This window comes from Leptidea sinapis, chromosome 30 (assembly GCF_905404315.1).
Source record: "Leptidea sinapis chromosome 30, ilLepSina1.1, whole genome shotgun sequence".
Classification (NCBI taxonomy): domain Eukaryota; kingdom Metazoa; phylum Arthropoda; class Insecta; order Lepidoptera; family Pieridae; genus Leptidea; species Leptidea sinapis.
The window spans coordinates 4277006-4293800 of NC_066294.1; the positions used below are offsets into that span (position 1 = coordinate 4277006).

Here is a 16795-nt window from a genome sequence, read left to right on the forward strand (position 1 = left end):
TATATTATCAGATTTCGTTATTTCCACATCTCCTTCTACGCTGCTCCGCTCTCTCTTGATCGCTCGACGCGGCTCACATACATATCGAGAGATATAAAGAGAGGCACGATCGATCTAAGCATTCGGCCTGTGACTCATCTTGCTCTATCATTATTAGAGATACTTTTCTACTATAATATTATGTTCAGCCAACACCATTAAACTTGTACAGATAAAAATGCGAGTCACACAATATTTTAACCTTAGTAGATGAATATGGAAAAATATAATAAGAAGCTCCTTTTCAGCATTTTAGTGACTAAAAGCTTAATAGCTTATTATTAAATTTACCAAATAACCTGTTAAAACTCGATTAACAATAATAATGATCGAAAAATATCTAGTTGCGATCGAGTACCTATTCTGTTTGTTACGTGGTCGAAATGCAATAATATTTCTAGATTAACATTTTTGATTAGTGTAGGTATAGATAAATAAATATATTTTTATGTGTTCGAATGTGTGTTCCATAGAGACTCCAAAATAGTTGCTTTACAAAGGATGCCGGCTGGATTATGGGTATTATATTACACGGCAGAAATAGGCGCCGTTGTAGTACCCATAATTTAGCTGGCATCCTGTGTAAAGGAGTCTCTTTATAACATGGGATTTGTCAACTGAATTTTGAGCAAATTGTGTAAACAAATCCCTCCGAACTTGGCGAATTTTCTATTTTTGAATGAACGTTAGAGATCTTAATTAAAATTTAAATACATAGTATATTGTGCAAGCAAATCTTATTACGGTTTCAAATTGGTAAATAGATTATCGAGTATCTCCGAGGATTCAATTACTTGACTTAGTGATTATGTTTTTAATGAGTAACTCTCCTTTTTACTTTTACCAGTGGGAGGCTCCTTTTGTACAGGCTAGATTATGGGTACCACAACGGCGCCTATTTCTGTCGTGAAGCAGTAGTAGTGAAATTACTGACCAATTGAGACTTAACATCTTTTATGTCTCAAGGTGACGAGCGATATTATTTTGCCGCTTAGATTTAATGTGTTTTTCAAGAATCCTGAGCGGCACTACATTGTTATGGGCAGGGCGTATCATTACCCATCAGCTCAACGTCCTGCTCGTCTCGTCCGTTACTTTCATAAAAAAAAGATTATGTTTTTAATAAGTAACTAAATTACAAGGTCTTATTTCTATAGAAGATCTACAGTTGATGGACGAAAGAGTTGTGAAGATTTTTAAAAGTCAACTTTCGAACAAAATGTTCACGACAGCAACACAGTATTCTGAAAGCATCCCAGAAAATGTTCAAAATAAATAGTATTATGTTACAAAAGAATTGTTAAAAAACGTTTGTGTGGTAAAGGTTACTATAACATGACTTTCTTAATGATACCACAGATTGGGAATGGAGCGACCGCCCTCAGGCTATTAAATAATAAGTTTAATTGTACAATATTACTTTGTTAACATATTTTTTTGAAGAAAAAAAAGCCCCCTGAGTTTGTTGCACCGATTCTTCTCAGATCTGAGGCATTCGTTTTGGAATGGGTGGTAGTTTTTGACTTTGAATGCCTAAGTGATGTCACATCCTATTTTGAATAAAAATATTTGAGTTTGAATTGCGGAGAACAAGTCTATATTTGAATGCGTCAGCTGGTTTGTAAGACAGTAACAAAAGATTGAGCTAAGTGGAAGGAGTTCGAAGAGGCAAACAAGAACTGCGACAGATTTTGGAAGCGACATGGTTCTATTATGGAGTGCCTATAAGTCTGGCGCCACCATCAGAATAGTTGAATGGTACTATCTTATCACCACACCTGAAAACTTAACCGTACCGTACCCTGAGTAGGGCGAGCGGGCAGCGGGCGGGCGTTAGTCAAAACGAAAGTTTTATATTAAACATCTGATGCTAGGTATATGACATTGGAGCGAGGCCAGGGCGATTACCTTAGTTTACTGATGAAATAAATGTCAGGGTTTCTCAAGAATTTTGTAAACATTTAATATGAAATGTTCTTTTTATTGTTACATTTAATCTAAGGGATTTTGATTTTATTTCAAGTGGTGTCCGTATTCAACTTCATTGCCGTGTCACTTATTGTACAGGGTTTTTTTAACATACTGTATATTAATATTATATTATAAATAGAAACCTATAGTAATTATTTACAATTTCTTACCTAGCCGATGAGTTCTGTACCCCACCCCAGGAATTGTTTGTATTGCGAACATAATATTAGTATTAGTAGCGTACTAAGGTAATAAAATTAAAAGTCACAGAAAGAGGAGTAAGATCACTTCATATTAAGTGCTATGGTATAATCTGCCTATACTAGTTTAAAAGATCATCTGCATAGTTGTGGCTTAAGATGTGGCTGTTTTTATCTTTCGCGATCCGATCCTTCTAAGCTTCGATTTTTTTTTTTTTTTTACTTTATTGGAGACAAAAACGGAAACAAAAGATTAACTACATATACAAATTATAACTAACTAAAATAATTACAATTATTCCCTTGGGACATCTCACTGAGAATATAATGTTAAAGATAAAAGCGACATCTGCTTAGGTGCAAGCGTACACGTACAATTTACAATAAAAGGTAATCGCAGCAAAGGTAAGTAAAACTTGGTAAAAGTAAGCTATATAATTGTAAAACTAGAATGTAGAAAACAGAAAAAATAAGATTTTTAGATTAGAACTGAAAGCTAGCATTCGTTAAGCTTTATTAAGTACATTGAATGAAGAATGTAGCCACCTAGTTGAAAACTCGTAGTTGATATATTTAAATTTCTTGTGAATGTCACATGAATACATTTGCTAAGGGCCAAAAAAAGTTTATTTATGTTACAATATTCTTCAAATTTCATTAAATCAAACTGTATTAATTTTAAATCATATTGATCGCGAACACAGGAGTATATCTTTAAGTCATCCGCATATAAAAGGAAATTGCAATGTTTGAAACAAGCTGAGATATCATTTATGAAGAGTACAAATAGTAATGGTCCTAGGATAGATCCTTGAGGGACGCCCGACGAGGTTACGGCAGGGGGAGAAAAGATGCCCATTAATAACAATAGACTGAACACGATTTTGTAAGTATGAACTGAACCAACGCAATAGATTTAAACTAAAATAAAAAAAAAGGTTGAGTACCGAGCATTTTGGCGCGCTAAAGTGTAGTGTAGCAAAATAATGCTTATAGTTAGGATAATTTCAATGAATGTTTCTGAAAGATATTATAACAAGCTATAATATAAGCTATATATAAGACCATGCATAAATTATTCATATTTTGTTTTATTTTTTTTACACACACAATTTTATATGACAATGCAAGCTGATGGTAATTGATACGCAGTGCCGCTCAGGATTCTTGAAAAGCCCAAAAATTCTGAGAGTCACTACAATTGCGCTCGTCACCTTGAGACATAAGATGTTAGACTCATTTAAAATGCCCAGTAATGTCACTAGCTACGGCGCCCATCAGACCGAAACATAGTAATGCTTACACATTACTGCTTCTTGGCAGAAATAGCCACCGTTGTGGAACTCTAGCGGGCGTCCTGTGCAATGGAGCCTCCCACTAAATATCTAAAGTCTAGATGTATTTCAAATATAGCAACTTACCAAATATTGGGTATAACATCGAAAAAAAAAACAAAAATTTTGCGCACTTCATTAAAACAAACCATAATACCTTTAGCTTATATTTAAAGTGTTTCCCTTACTCGGACTGCCCTCAGTGAGTTCCAATTCTAAACGTAATAATAATGTCAAAGGTACATTAAATGTCTATTTGTCTCTCTACAACGGGAGAACAATTCGATTAAAATGTCTGTGGGATCGAAGAGCACAGCGTCTTTGTAATATGTCTTCTGCTTACTCGATTAACCAACCCATTGTACTTGTGTTCAAGATAAGAGGACAAAAAGCCATAGATAGCTTGTACACAGTATAACATATCGCTTTGAGGTAATTTGATTATAGTAAGTAACCGACTTCGAAAAGTAGGAGGTTCTCAACTGGAGTGGTATATATTTGTGTATTGCACTGAGATTTATGATCCGATTTTCGTGATTCATCTTTAGTTTCATGCGGAATGTTTGCCATTTAGTCCACTAGTGTTCATTTTATGAACATTTTTTATGAATATTTTTGTTTACGTGGAAGATGTAAGTATAGTTTGTTTACTATTTTTGTAGAAGTTATACATTGTTATTATTAACCCGTTTGCGGAGAAGTGGGTCTTAGGCTACCCGTCATTAATAGCTAACAAACTTGAAAAACTTCAAACGTTCATGGCGAGTGTAGGTATCTGCTATTACATTTGGCTTGGCACCGACTTAAACCCTATCAATAGGGAACACATACAAATAATAGTATTTTATTAATATTAAAGGTATAAGATTTGCATAAGAGGTAATAAAATATCTATTAAGCTATTTTGAGTTTTTGAAGTCGGTTGTTTTAAACGTAGTTTTTTTTTATTGTATAACTAAACATTTTTTCTAATTCTGTCCCTCACTTCTGGGATTAATTATACAAATTAAATTTGCAACCAAAATTTATGGACGACGCGGGAAACGAACCCGCGACCTTTCGGTCTCGTCCGAGCGCTCTTTCATTCTAAGCCAACCGCTCGAGTTAACTTGTCAGTATATCGGGCACGCATCAAAGGGAATTCGCGTGTAATTGCGTGCGCGTGTCCAAACGATCTCCAGTCATTCATTCACTGGAGGACACTGGACAGTAAGGGAAGCCGAACGGCGAACGAACGTATGTAGTACGAACGTACTTGGCCTCGTCGTCGCGGCGTTGTTTTGTTTTCCTTTTATTTACATAGCGCGTGTACGATACAATGACTACTGGGCAGTCAAATAAAGTAACATTTAAATTCATAGAACTAACCAGAAATATAGAATCCCAAACATAACTATCACAAAGATATTAATAAAGGTAAATATATAGGCACAATATTTATCGACGTCGTACGACGTTGATAAATAATCGCTATACGACGTCGTACGACGGTCAGATATTTATCGTTACTTTGAGGTTTATAATCGCTCACCAATTTTATTAAAAAAGTTATTACATCAAAAAAAACGTTCAACTAAATTGACAAAATTATTGTAGGTATACTGAAATTTAGTGAATGGTAGCACCTATAAGCCACGTACATCTTGAAGGACTGCCGCTTAATAAATAATCCCGGACGATCGTGTGGATGCTTCCACGATGATCAACGATTAACTTGCCGATGACAGACGATCATACAAGAAATGATCATCGCCGATAGTGGAGAGGAGGCACTACACGATGATCAATGATTAACTTGCCGATGACAGATGATCATACAAATAACGATCATCGCCGCCGAATTCCACCTTGGCACAACATGCCACAAGTTAGGATATCATCTGGATGTGTGGCGGTCCTCCACAGTGCGGTTTTCAAGGAGCTTCGTTCCTCGTACTACAAAGCTGTGGAATGAGCTTCCTTGTGCGGTGTTTCCGGGACGATACGACATGGGTACCTTCAAAAAAAGCGCGTACACCTTCCTTAAAGGCCGGCAACGCTCTTGTGATTTCTCTGGTGTTGCAAGAGAATGTGGGCGGCGGTGATCACTTAACACCAGGTGACCCGTACGCTAGTTTGTCCTCCTATTCCATAAAATTAAAACAGTCCGTTCGCGGGGTACTGCAGTAAATTTATTCCTGTCATAAGAGATGGCCCTGAAGAAACCCACAATTTGCCATTTGTTATCTAATCTCCCGTGTTCATTGTACAACCAGCCTCAAGTAATTGAGGATAATGATTTATGTCGCAATGTACCAAACGTCTCAATTTGCTAGCCCCTAGACCAATATTTCTGTATTAGAAGCTGCAATTCTATTATGCATTTCTTTACAATATAATAATAACATTCATTAAAAAATTATCTAGTAAAAAGAAAAATATTAACATACTATTGTGTATCTGAATTTCAAAGTTGAAACTAAACGTTTAGTTTGGATTAATAGTTACTTTTTGAAGTAACTGGTATGTTATTTATTTTTAATGAGTAAACTCAAAAACTACTTGACCGATTATATTCAAATTCAAATGTTATTATTTAAGATAGGATATAATATCACTCATTGAAAGTCAAAAACTACCATTCTGAGAAAAACGGGCGCAACAAACTCAGCGGGCTTTTTTTGATAAAAATATTGTTAAAAATATGTAATGTCGTATGATAAAATTTATTATTTAATAGCCCGAGAGCGGTAAATTCATTCTGTGGTAAAGTCATTTATGTTATTGTAACCTTTACCACACAAACGTTTTTTTAACAATTCCTTTGAATTTCGTAATACATCTGTTTTGAACATTTTCTGGGATTTTTTTGTAAAAGCATATGCAACGCCCAACAAAAGACTTATTGACTCAACTTGGCCGAGTAGCGTGCATTATAAGTTTATGTTTGTTCCTGGTATAAACATTATGGATAAGACAGTTCCTAGCAACTTCACTTATGAGTGTATGTATATACATAACATTATAATGAAGGTATTGACCGGCAATACTTAAGATGTTTATTTCTTTAAGTTTTGCTCTCAATATTTCATTTTAAAAGGTTATAAATAACGGGACTAGCCGTCTTCTGCAACAAAAAGATGGTATTAACATCGGCAGCATTGCCCTATAACAGTAACAACTAAAGTAAACTAGTCGCACCACGTCTAAGTCAGTTAATTGTCTAATCTTTTTGACCGCGTATCCTTAATACGGCGGCTCCATTGTTTTTTGAAATCCAGCGTTATGCCAAATAAAGCAGATTCCACCGGTTTTAGAAACCTCTCTGTTAAACAAATCACTAAATTAACTTAACTTCTTTCATCAGTAAAATGGTATAATACGTATAGCTTATTTAGTATTATTATTTTACTTGATGACCCGTGTGAATATTTCGCTTTCAATAAATTGCCAAACAAAAAGAATGTAATAAAAAATCCAAAAATCGTTCAAAATTAAGTTGATAATACCGACAATATGTGACTATGTTAGTTATTCATAATTATTCGTTAAGTAAACGTTTAATTTCAAAGCATCTGTCTATATTTCATCAATAACGATAAACAAGATTTTAAAAATGGTGTTTGTGGTAATAATTTTGACGAAGACACATCATACGTTGAAAACACTTTTGAGGAATCATATTTAGAGAACTTAGATTAAGGTTAATTAATGTAATTATACCCCAGGCGTAGTCCTTAAGTGTGGCAAAAAATACTACGCCCAAGTGGGTGTACTCGAGCCAGTCTCGAACAATGTGTGACGTCATCAACTTAGCTAATAATTGAAACTCAAATGCCGGGATGCGTGGTAAAACTTTTTAAAAAGAATACTACAAGAAATAAGAAAGACACTGGGATCACATATATCATTAGTAAGTATTTTGTATTTTATTAATTTCAATGTAAAATAACACTAAGCGTATATTACAAAATTGTAAATATGCCATTGAGTGTTAAGATGCCACGCACGTTGCCGTAATAAAAAAGCTATTGTAGAAAAGATTTTCTTAGGTAGTGCGGTATCGAGATTTAAAAAAGTTTGAGAACCCTATGTAATTTTAAATGATGTAAAAATAGGAAAACATCATAAGCAATGTTGGTTTTACAACAATTTGCTTTTATAGTATATGAGTAATACTATCAAATATTACAAGAAAAAATGGGTTATTAATGACCCAACGTTATAAGCAATAAGAATTAATTGTTTATAATGTTACAACTAAAAAGAAATTTTAAGTTTAAAGTTATTAAGCTTAATATAATTTAGGGAAGTTAGTATTATCAAGAACAGTGTAAGAAATAAGACAAATCACACTTCAAAGCTTAATCATAAAATTTTAAAACTAGTAATTTACTAACCTGTATAATTCATCCAAGTCTATAAATAATACATACAATGAAAGTTATTTCAGTGCACTTGAAAAACAAAAACTTTCCACATTAAAATATTCAATAAATGTCCAAACTTCACATCTTAACTAACCATTGTTTTGCTGTTTTTTAAGGAGTATAGAAATTACTAATATCTTGAAAAGTTCACGTATCGTAAACAGTTGCCAGCCCTAGCAGTGTTGCTACTACCGCGCTCACCCGAACCTTACATTCAACTGAACGCTATCTGCCTGAATTCGCGCGCAAGTTTTCTTTTAGGCTTCACCGTAGCGGGAAATCTCAAGCCTACATACTCTTCGCATTATTATAACAAACATTATTCTTTCGCTGGCCATATTTTACGTTACTACAAAAGTATTTAACAGGTCATGATCAGTTTGATTTATGTGGGTCGTCTTTTGTGTTCTTTATATTAAGATATTTTTCTTTAAAATTGAATATAAATAATAATACATTTATTTTATCGGAAGTAAAAATAATGTTTTGATGTGATCAGTTATGGTAAAACATTAAGGTCTGGTGAAAATGATAGGGAGGCTCCTTTGCACAGGATGCCGGCTAGATTATGGGTACCACAACGGCGCCTGTTTCTGGCGTGAAGCAGTAATGTGTGAACATTATTGTGTTTCGGTCTGAAGGGTGCCGTAGGTAGAAAAAATACTGGGCAAATGAGACTTAATATCTTATGTCTCAATGTGACGAGCGCAATTGAAGTGGCGCTCAGAATTTTTGGTTTTTTTCAAGAATCCTGAGCGGCACTACATGTAATGAGCTAGGCGTATCAATTACCATCAGCTGCACGTCTAGCTCGTCTCGTCCCGTATTTTCATAAAAAAAAAGATAATTTTAAAGAAAACAGCGACGATGTAGCCCATAAAATTTAAACGTTTCAATGCAATTTGTCGATCTAAGAGCCATTGATTATGGAATATGGCACGTTTTATTGACGCTTCTCTCGGATTTTCAGCGGCATTTTGTAATTAGACGCACAAGATACCGATTTGCATGCACAGGTTATTTTTTATGAGACACAGAAAGGAGTTGAGATGTCATTCACTTGATAAGACGCTTAGATCTTTGGGAGAGGCTTTTCTCCCCAGCAGAGGACGTGTGTCTCCTGATAAGTAAAGATATGCAGAAGAAACATTGTAACAGTTCTCAGACTTGTTAATATGCCAACGAGTCATGGAGAGGAGCATGCATGCTACACGGTAGAGACAAAATGAGAAATTCATACATTAGAAAATCAACCAAGTTGAATACAAAATGAGAACATCGTAGTGGCAGTCATCATCATCAGCCGGAAGACGTCCACTGCAGGACAAAGGCCTTCCCCAAAGATTTCCACGACAATTGGTACTGCATTGAACTCATCCAAAGTATATCCCGCAATGTTAACCAGATCGTCGGTCCAACTGGTGGGGGGCCTACCAACACTACGTCTTATGGTACGTAATCGCGATTTGAGGACTTAACTGCCCGAATGGCCATTTATCCGTCAAACTATGTGCCGTGCCCATTGCCACTTCAATTTCGCAATCATTTGGGTAATGACGGTGGCTTTGGTTCTCCTTCGGAACTCCTCATTATGATTCGATAGTAGTGGAAGTGGTGTGGATATATATGGTTTGTGAATTTAAAAAAATGGAGCGAAAGGGTCATAGTCTGGCAGTCAAGAGATGGGAAAAGAAACAGAGATAGGCAATTTCAATGGTTCAATGTTCCCGTAACGCTGAAGATCGTGGCAAGTGGAGGTGCATTGCGAAGGCTGCATAATCCACCACAGATACGTCTTTTGTGTACTTACAGTCTCATCATGCAACCACGACCACTCTGTCTAGAGTGAATGACTAAGGAGGGAGGAGGAATTTCGATGGCGAAGTCACATAGATGCTGTAGGCGGGAACTTGGAACTTGGAGGTCTATGCCAAAGGGAAAACAAATTAAGTCGGTATTGTGATGGGGATAGGTTAAGATATTATGTGTATGATAGAAAGTATTATCACTACACCCAAGCAATTGTTAACTGTTTCTTGTTTTAGGCTGATGAATTTTTGCAGTCTGTTTGTACACGCCAATTGCTGAAACAGCCGATTTCAATGCGGTTTTCACTGGTGTATTTGGGAAAGCTAAAAGAAACATAAGTTTAGAGAATTTGTTTCATATCGATAAAAATAAACTTTATAATGATTATAATAAGCCAGTGGACTTAATTTTACAAGAATGAATTCGATATTTAGCATTTATTTTCAACTTTAAATCGTTTGAAATAATAATTTGTGTTATTTTTTGTAATATTATTAATTCTATTGAGTTTTTAGTAAGAAAACAGCATCAAAGAGACTTATAGTGAAATGGCTCAATGTCTTCTCATATCCTAAGTATATCGTTAATCTTTTTTTATTTCCTGGTGTTCCAAGTCAGGATACAAGGTTAAAGTAATTTAAATATTGTATTGTCGTAGGACATAAGGAGTTCGGATAACTTAATGTTAGTGAACTTTTAAATATTCCATGACGTACATAGATATAATATAAGGCGAATAAAACAGAATTATTGTCTGATTCACGATAAATTATCTGCATTGCGAGAGTTCAAGGTGGTTTCGTAAGACCTTGGTAACATGCAACATAGAAGTAATTCACTAGCTTAAAATAAGGTGAGGTTTTAAGGTCTCCATCCCCAAATAAGGGCTCAAAAAAGTCCAAAAATAATATAAGAAAGCGCTATATTATAATATATTGTTCAATTTGTCATAATATTGCATTGTTGACAGTGAAATGGGTCGCTTAAATTACTTTAGTATTTTTTGTCTACCAACATTGTTTTATATTTAATTTCATTTCATTGTTTTAATAAAAAAATAGTGATGTGATGCAATACCTTAACCCGAGAGTGAGTGATACGCCCTGCCGATTACTATGCAGTGCCGCCCAGGACACTTAATTTAACCCAATTGTGTGTAGCATTGCACTTTCGCTCGTAATTTTGATGCATGCTAAGTCTTATCATTAACGCAATAATTAATATTATTTTAATACACTGGGTATTATTACATTAACTGTTCATTTGTGCAGAGTTTTTAAAATTTATTGATTGAGATCTAAATTTTAATGACCAATGCAAAAAAATATTACAGCTAATCAAAAAAATCGATCTAAGTTAAGCGGTTACTAGACGGTCAATTGGTTTGACAGCAATCTCGTATTTTTTTTTGTTGCTCAAATAGCTTGAGCCAGCAAGAAGCTCTATTCTTATTTGGTACCCAAATGTTCCCTAGATCCAAGTATTTGATAATATTGAGTAGTGTGAAATCAAATTAAAATTGATCCAAATATTCGTCGTCTTTGTTCGCAGGTTTAGTTCTAAACCGGGTTCACTATTAAAATGTCGCGTCGTTAAAAAAAATAATAACCAAACCAAAAGGATATTCTATCCTCCAAAACGGGAAGTTACATATTATGTCACTAGATTTTTCACATACCAAAATCAGAAGTGCACACTACGCCCTGACCAAGTTCTGAACCTCATTTTGTTTATAAGTTGGTTTATTTTGCATATAGCTTGTTTCAATAGCTTTCTGTTAAATTCACTCAAATAATTCTAATTATAAGCAATATATTAAGGCGACACTAAATGCCAGCGACCTTGAGCGATATGAGTTCACGGCTGCCGGCCCGCCATCTATGTAACAAAGCCAATATTTTCAAAATTCTTGGGTGGAAAACAGTTTATATGCTTACAATCCTCGTTATTCACTACTAATCTGAATAAATGAACCTACACAAAAAAGTACAAGCTATAAGAATAACTTTTCTGAGAGAACTACCAAAAAAATGCGTCACGCCATGCCAAAAAACTTGTTTAACTTCAAAGAAAAGTGGTAGTTCAAAAAGGCTCGGTAGTGTTAACTATAACCAACAGCAAGCATTAGTAACCTACAAATAAGACTTAAGGATATGTGTAACAGGATTAAGTAGTGTTCGTAGCTCGAAATACTATACTTTCACCACAAAACTTGTCTAAAAACACCATGTTTGCGTGTTTTCTGCTTACTCTTCGCCTTAATACACGTAAAATAATACGCATTGACAGCCGCTGCGCGCGCGCCAAAATCGCGTCGATCTATGGCATACCGCGGAGCGGGGGCAATTGCCGATCACGGAAGGTTATGAAGCACGGAGAAATCACATTAATGCTGCACTCAAGCATCAAGCAAACATTACAAACGAAAAACATGCTTTGCTCAAGCATAAATGTATGTGATTGTTATCAAGGCGCTTGACCGTCCAGGAACAGCTTTATTTGTTTGTTTATTCGTGCGACGTTGACTTGCCATATGTTCTGTTAAACTTTGCTAATAATTGAAACTAAAATGCCGGGTTGCGTAGTAAAACTTTGTTAAAATAATACTACAAAAATAAGAAAAACACTGGGATCACATATCATCAGTAAGTATTTTATTAATTTTAATGTATAATAACACGAAGTGTATGTTACAAAATTTGAAAGATGCCATTGAGTGTCAAGATGCCACGCACACAAGCATCTAATAGTTGCCTTTATAAAAAAGCTATTGCTCTTAGTTAGTGCGGTATCTAGTTGGAGCGTAGCAGAGACCAGTCCTTAATCTAAGGCTGCAACTCTGACTCATAATAAAAGCATATTCGGTATTCGTCTATTTTCAGGCCATCAGTCATGTCACAATGCTCCAGTGTGAAACGATGCGGAAAAATCTTAAGTGCTTTCTGTGGTGATGAAAGGCACAATCTTATGTATCACTATATAACTGTCTAACTTGGCTTACAATTATATACTTTATACTAGCTCTGGTGGGAATTGCAATTCACTTTTTATATTTATTTATGCAATACTACAGTACGGTACGCATACGTGGTCGCTAACTATGTGCCTGATGAGAAAGCTCATGGTCGCTCAGAGGGCAACGGACAGGGCTATGCTCCGAGTGTCCCTGTGAGATCGAATTAGAAATAAGGAGATCCGTAGGAGAACCAAAGTCACAACAATGATTGCGAAACTGAAGTGGCTATGGGCAGAGCACATAGTTCGACGGACAGATGACCGGTGGGGCTGAAAAAATCTCGAATGGCGACCACGTACCGGAAGACCGGTATTGGTAGGCCCCCCACAAGATGGACCGACGATATGGTTAAGTTCGCTGGAATAGGTTGGATGAGGGCAGCGCAGGACCGATCGTCGTGGAGATCTTAGGTTAGGCAAGTGTCTAACAGTGGACGTCTTCCGGCCGATGATGTCTACAGTACACAAGCTATACAATTACGTAAAATTAATACAATTTTCATTAAATAACATTAGCATGAGCATTTGACATTGAACACAATTCTTTTTGTAGAAAAATCTCTTTTATTGAATTCCGCTCGAAACGATACTCTGGAAAGTCAAGATTATGGGTACCACAAGGGGCAAATTTTTGCCGTGAAATAGTAATAGGTATATAAGCATTATTGTGATTCGGTCTGAAGGGCGTAATAGCTAGCTTACTGGGGAAATGAGACTTAATATCTTATTTCTCAAGGTGACGAGCGCAATTGTAGTGCCGCTCAGAAATTTTGAGGTTTTTTAAGAATCTTGAGCGGCACTGCATCGTAATAGACATATATCAATTACATCAGCTGAACGTCCTGCTTGTCTCGTCTTTTATTTTCATAAAAAAATAATTGGTATGAACCAACACGTCATCCCATGGATGGAATGAAAAAAAGATCACCAAAACATACCATAGATCGATTATTGAAATTCCAATTAATATTTCGGATCGCCGATATAAGATTGTGACTGAATAAAAAATTTTTAATTTCGCTTGATGAACTGAACAAGTCAAATCATTTTCGATTGGTATCCTACATTAAAGAGAAAATTTATATAAAAGATAATTTTGATATTCCATTTGTAACAGTATCTGGACGACCTAGCCTTGCTCGGTTTTTTAAGAAGGTACAAAACTTGAAGAAAAAAGAACTAATAGGACATCTAGGTTCGAGCCGGGGTCTTCTGCTTTCTGGATCACCCAATGTCCCATCTGAGCTATTATAGTCTTGTATAGTGTGGCGAAATTTACCTTTGTATTCTAATGTAGCAGTTTCTCAATAAAACACGTATAAAACTACATTTTTTTAAATTAAAACCTAGCATTAAAATCCGAGAGAGTTTCCGAGATTCAGAATATATATTTATATACAAGAATTGTTCGTTAAAGATTATAAGATAAATGTAAAATACAATGTAATATTCAAGGAAATATGTCTTACATCCAAATAAAGATGAAATGGATTTCATATAAAACTGTGTACCGTTAAAAATGAAGCCCAATTTATATTATTATTCATGATCGTTTAATATTTATAAGTGAACGTGTCAATATAATAAAATACGTTTTCCGAATATAAGGCAGAAAAGAAATAACAGGCACTCGTTAAATTTCCAGTATTCCGTCAAATGTAATAAGGTTGAAGCAGATCCTATGAATTCAATTAACCTTTCGTGCTTTCGTGTACAATTTGTTTAGCAGATTGTCTTCAGATTTTTAACCGCCTTCAAAAAAGGAAGATGTTCTCAATTTAAATGTATTTTTTTTTCAGTCGGTCGGTCGAAGTTTAGTTTGGCTGACAAGGCATGGTAGGTTTGTTACTACATACATAGTTATAGGTGAGATGTGCTTGTGCCGCACGCGCGACGCGACGAGTCGAGGCGGGAGGACGACGATTCTAAAAATAACAATAGTTGTTAGCTAGTCTAATGTTTTCCATTTCATTTTACTTAGGAAAATACTAAAAAAAATTATTATTATTAATATGTAGAAGAATACGAAATATTTTTTTTACATTTTAGTGCATACCCATATTATAATGTTTTGGTATAGTTTCTTTTATGCTTATTGTTTTTTTATTAAAAATTTTTAGTAGTAGAATGTATTTCCTATCTAATTAATAACACATTTACTAAAAATAAGGTATTTACTTACTTTTAATATTGTTTTTAATCTTATATAGGTCATGTATGAGAAATGTTAGTTTATAATGCGTTGTATGTTTTGTTTGATATTTATGTTATATTTGACTTTACTTTCTATGAAATTTTTACTTCGTACATAATCTATGAAAAAACACTAAACAAACTACCTCAAAGAATACACGTACTATGTCGAATTGAAATTCAAATTCATATTTTTTATTGAAAGAAGAAATATGATACTCAGTGGGCTTCATTTTTTTAAGTAAAATATAGTTACTATGTTATATGGTAAAAAAAAAACATTTAATAGCCTGAGGGCGGTCGCTCCATTCCCAATCTGTGGTATCATTATGAAAGTCATCAGTTTTGAATGAATTATTTTGAATTTCGTATATATTTTGTCTTGTAAATTTTTTTTGGGATCATGTTATCATGTTGTTAAAGCATATACATCGATAGCTTAGATAATTTATACGTCTAGATGGAGCCTCTTGCTGTTGTCCAGCTGTATTTTTCTTTAGTGTGCGTGACAAGCTACGTCTAACACCCGCGATTTGTAAGTCTCTGCGTGTTATTGTGCATTGCCCAAAATAGAGGCTTACTGTTAGCCTCTCTTTTTCGATGTTTTCACAGCTGTCTAGACAGTCTATCTAGACGTATAAATGATGAATGAAATGAAAGAGTTGGTGCGTGGGATTTAAATGGTTCTTTCTATAGGTAGATGATGATATTCTATGCGCAATGAACGAAAAAAACAAAATAGTGGAGGTTAAAATATATAAATTGAATTTTGTATTCATCAGACCGTGCAAAGTCGTCTAGAATAGTAAATTAAAATCTAAGTGTTAACTGCTCAGTATTTTGCATAATTTATTCATATTAATATTCTTATTCTCTCCCTCTGATGGATATAATATTATATATAAGCCAGTATTTGCTTGAAGAAGCAGGGCGTCAACAGAGCACGGCAATACTACAAGCTAGTCCACATTCTATCGCTCTACATAGCGCAGGTCCGGCCACACATGGAGTATTGCTCTCATCTCATGTCTATTGCACCCCAGTATCAGCTCGAACCATTTGACCACGTGCATCGCAGAGCTGCTCGAATTGTCGGGGTCCATTGCTCTGTGAACGGCTGGATCACTTGGCGTTGTATACAGACGTCGCTTCATTGTGTGTCTTCTACCACATTTATCACGGGGAGTGTTCCGAAGATCTGTTTCATCCGATACCTGCCGCCGAATTTCACCTTCGCACGACACGCCACAAATTACCACCCACATTATGGATGTGTCGCGCTACTCCGCAGTGCGCCTTTCAAGGAACTTTCTTCCAAGTTGGTTCAACAACAAGCTATCAAGTAGCTATCGACATCAAGTAGCATTTACAACAAGCTATGGAATGAGCTTACTTGTGCCATGTTTCAGGAACGATACGATATGTAGTACTTCAAAAAAAGCGCGTATACCTTTCTTAAAGACCGGCAATGCTCCTGTCATTCCTCTGGTGTTGCAATAGAATGTGGGCCGCGGTGATCACCTAACACCAGGTGACCCGTACGCTCGTTTGTCCTCCTTTTCCATCCAAAAAAAAATGTGTAGAGCACCTCCACAGTGCGGATTTCAAGGTACTTTCTTCCACGAACAACCAAGCTATGGAATGAGCTTCCTTATGCGGTGCTTAAATGTCACGGAAATTGCACCTATGAATGTCAAAAAAAATATATATATTTTTCTTATTGAATCTACCGCTACTTCGTAAAGGGTTGAGCTAATGAGAAGAAGTAACAATAAAACTTATTGTCACTCTTTTATATCAAGATTTACATTTACATCGATTTACA

At 35.3% G+C, this 16795-nt stretch overlaps 1 protein-coding gene across 1 annotated transcript in view; it reads right to left on the reverse strand.

Moving 5' to 3' along the window:
* LOC126973897 (neuropeptide CCHamide-1 receptor-like) overlaps positions 1-8051 on the reverse strand; it is a 37239-nt gene extending 29188 nt beyond the window's left edge. Inside the window, exon 1 of the mRNA XM_050821263.1 lies at positions 7924-8051. The gene's annotated coding sequence lies outside the window, so the exon portion shown is untranslated. The remainder of the gene's footprint in view (positions 1-7923) is intronic.
* Positions 8052-16795: the final 8744 nt, after the last annotated feature.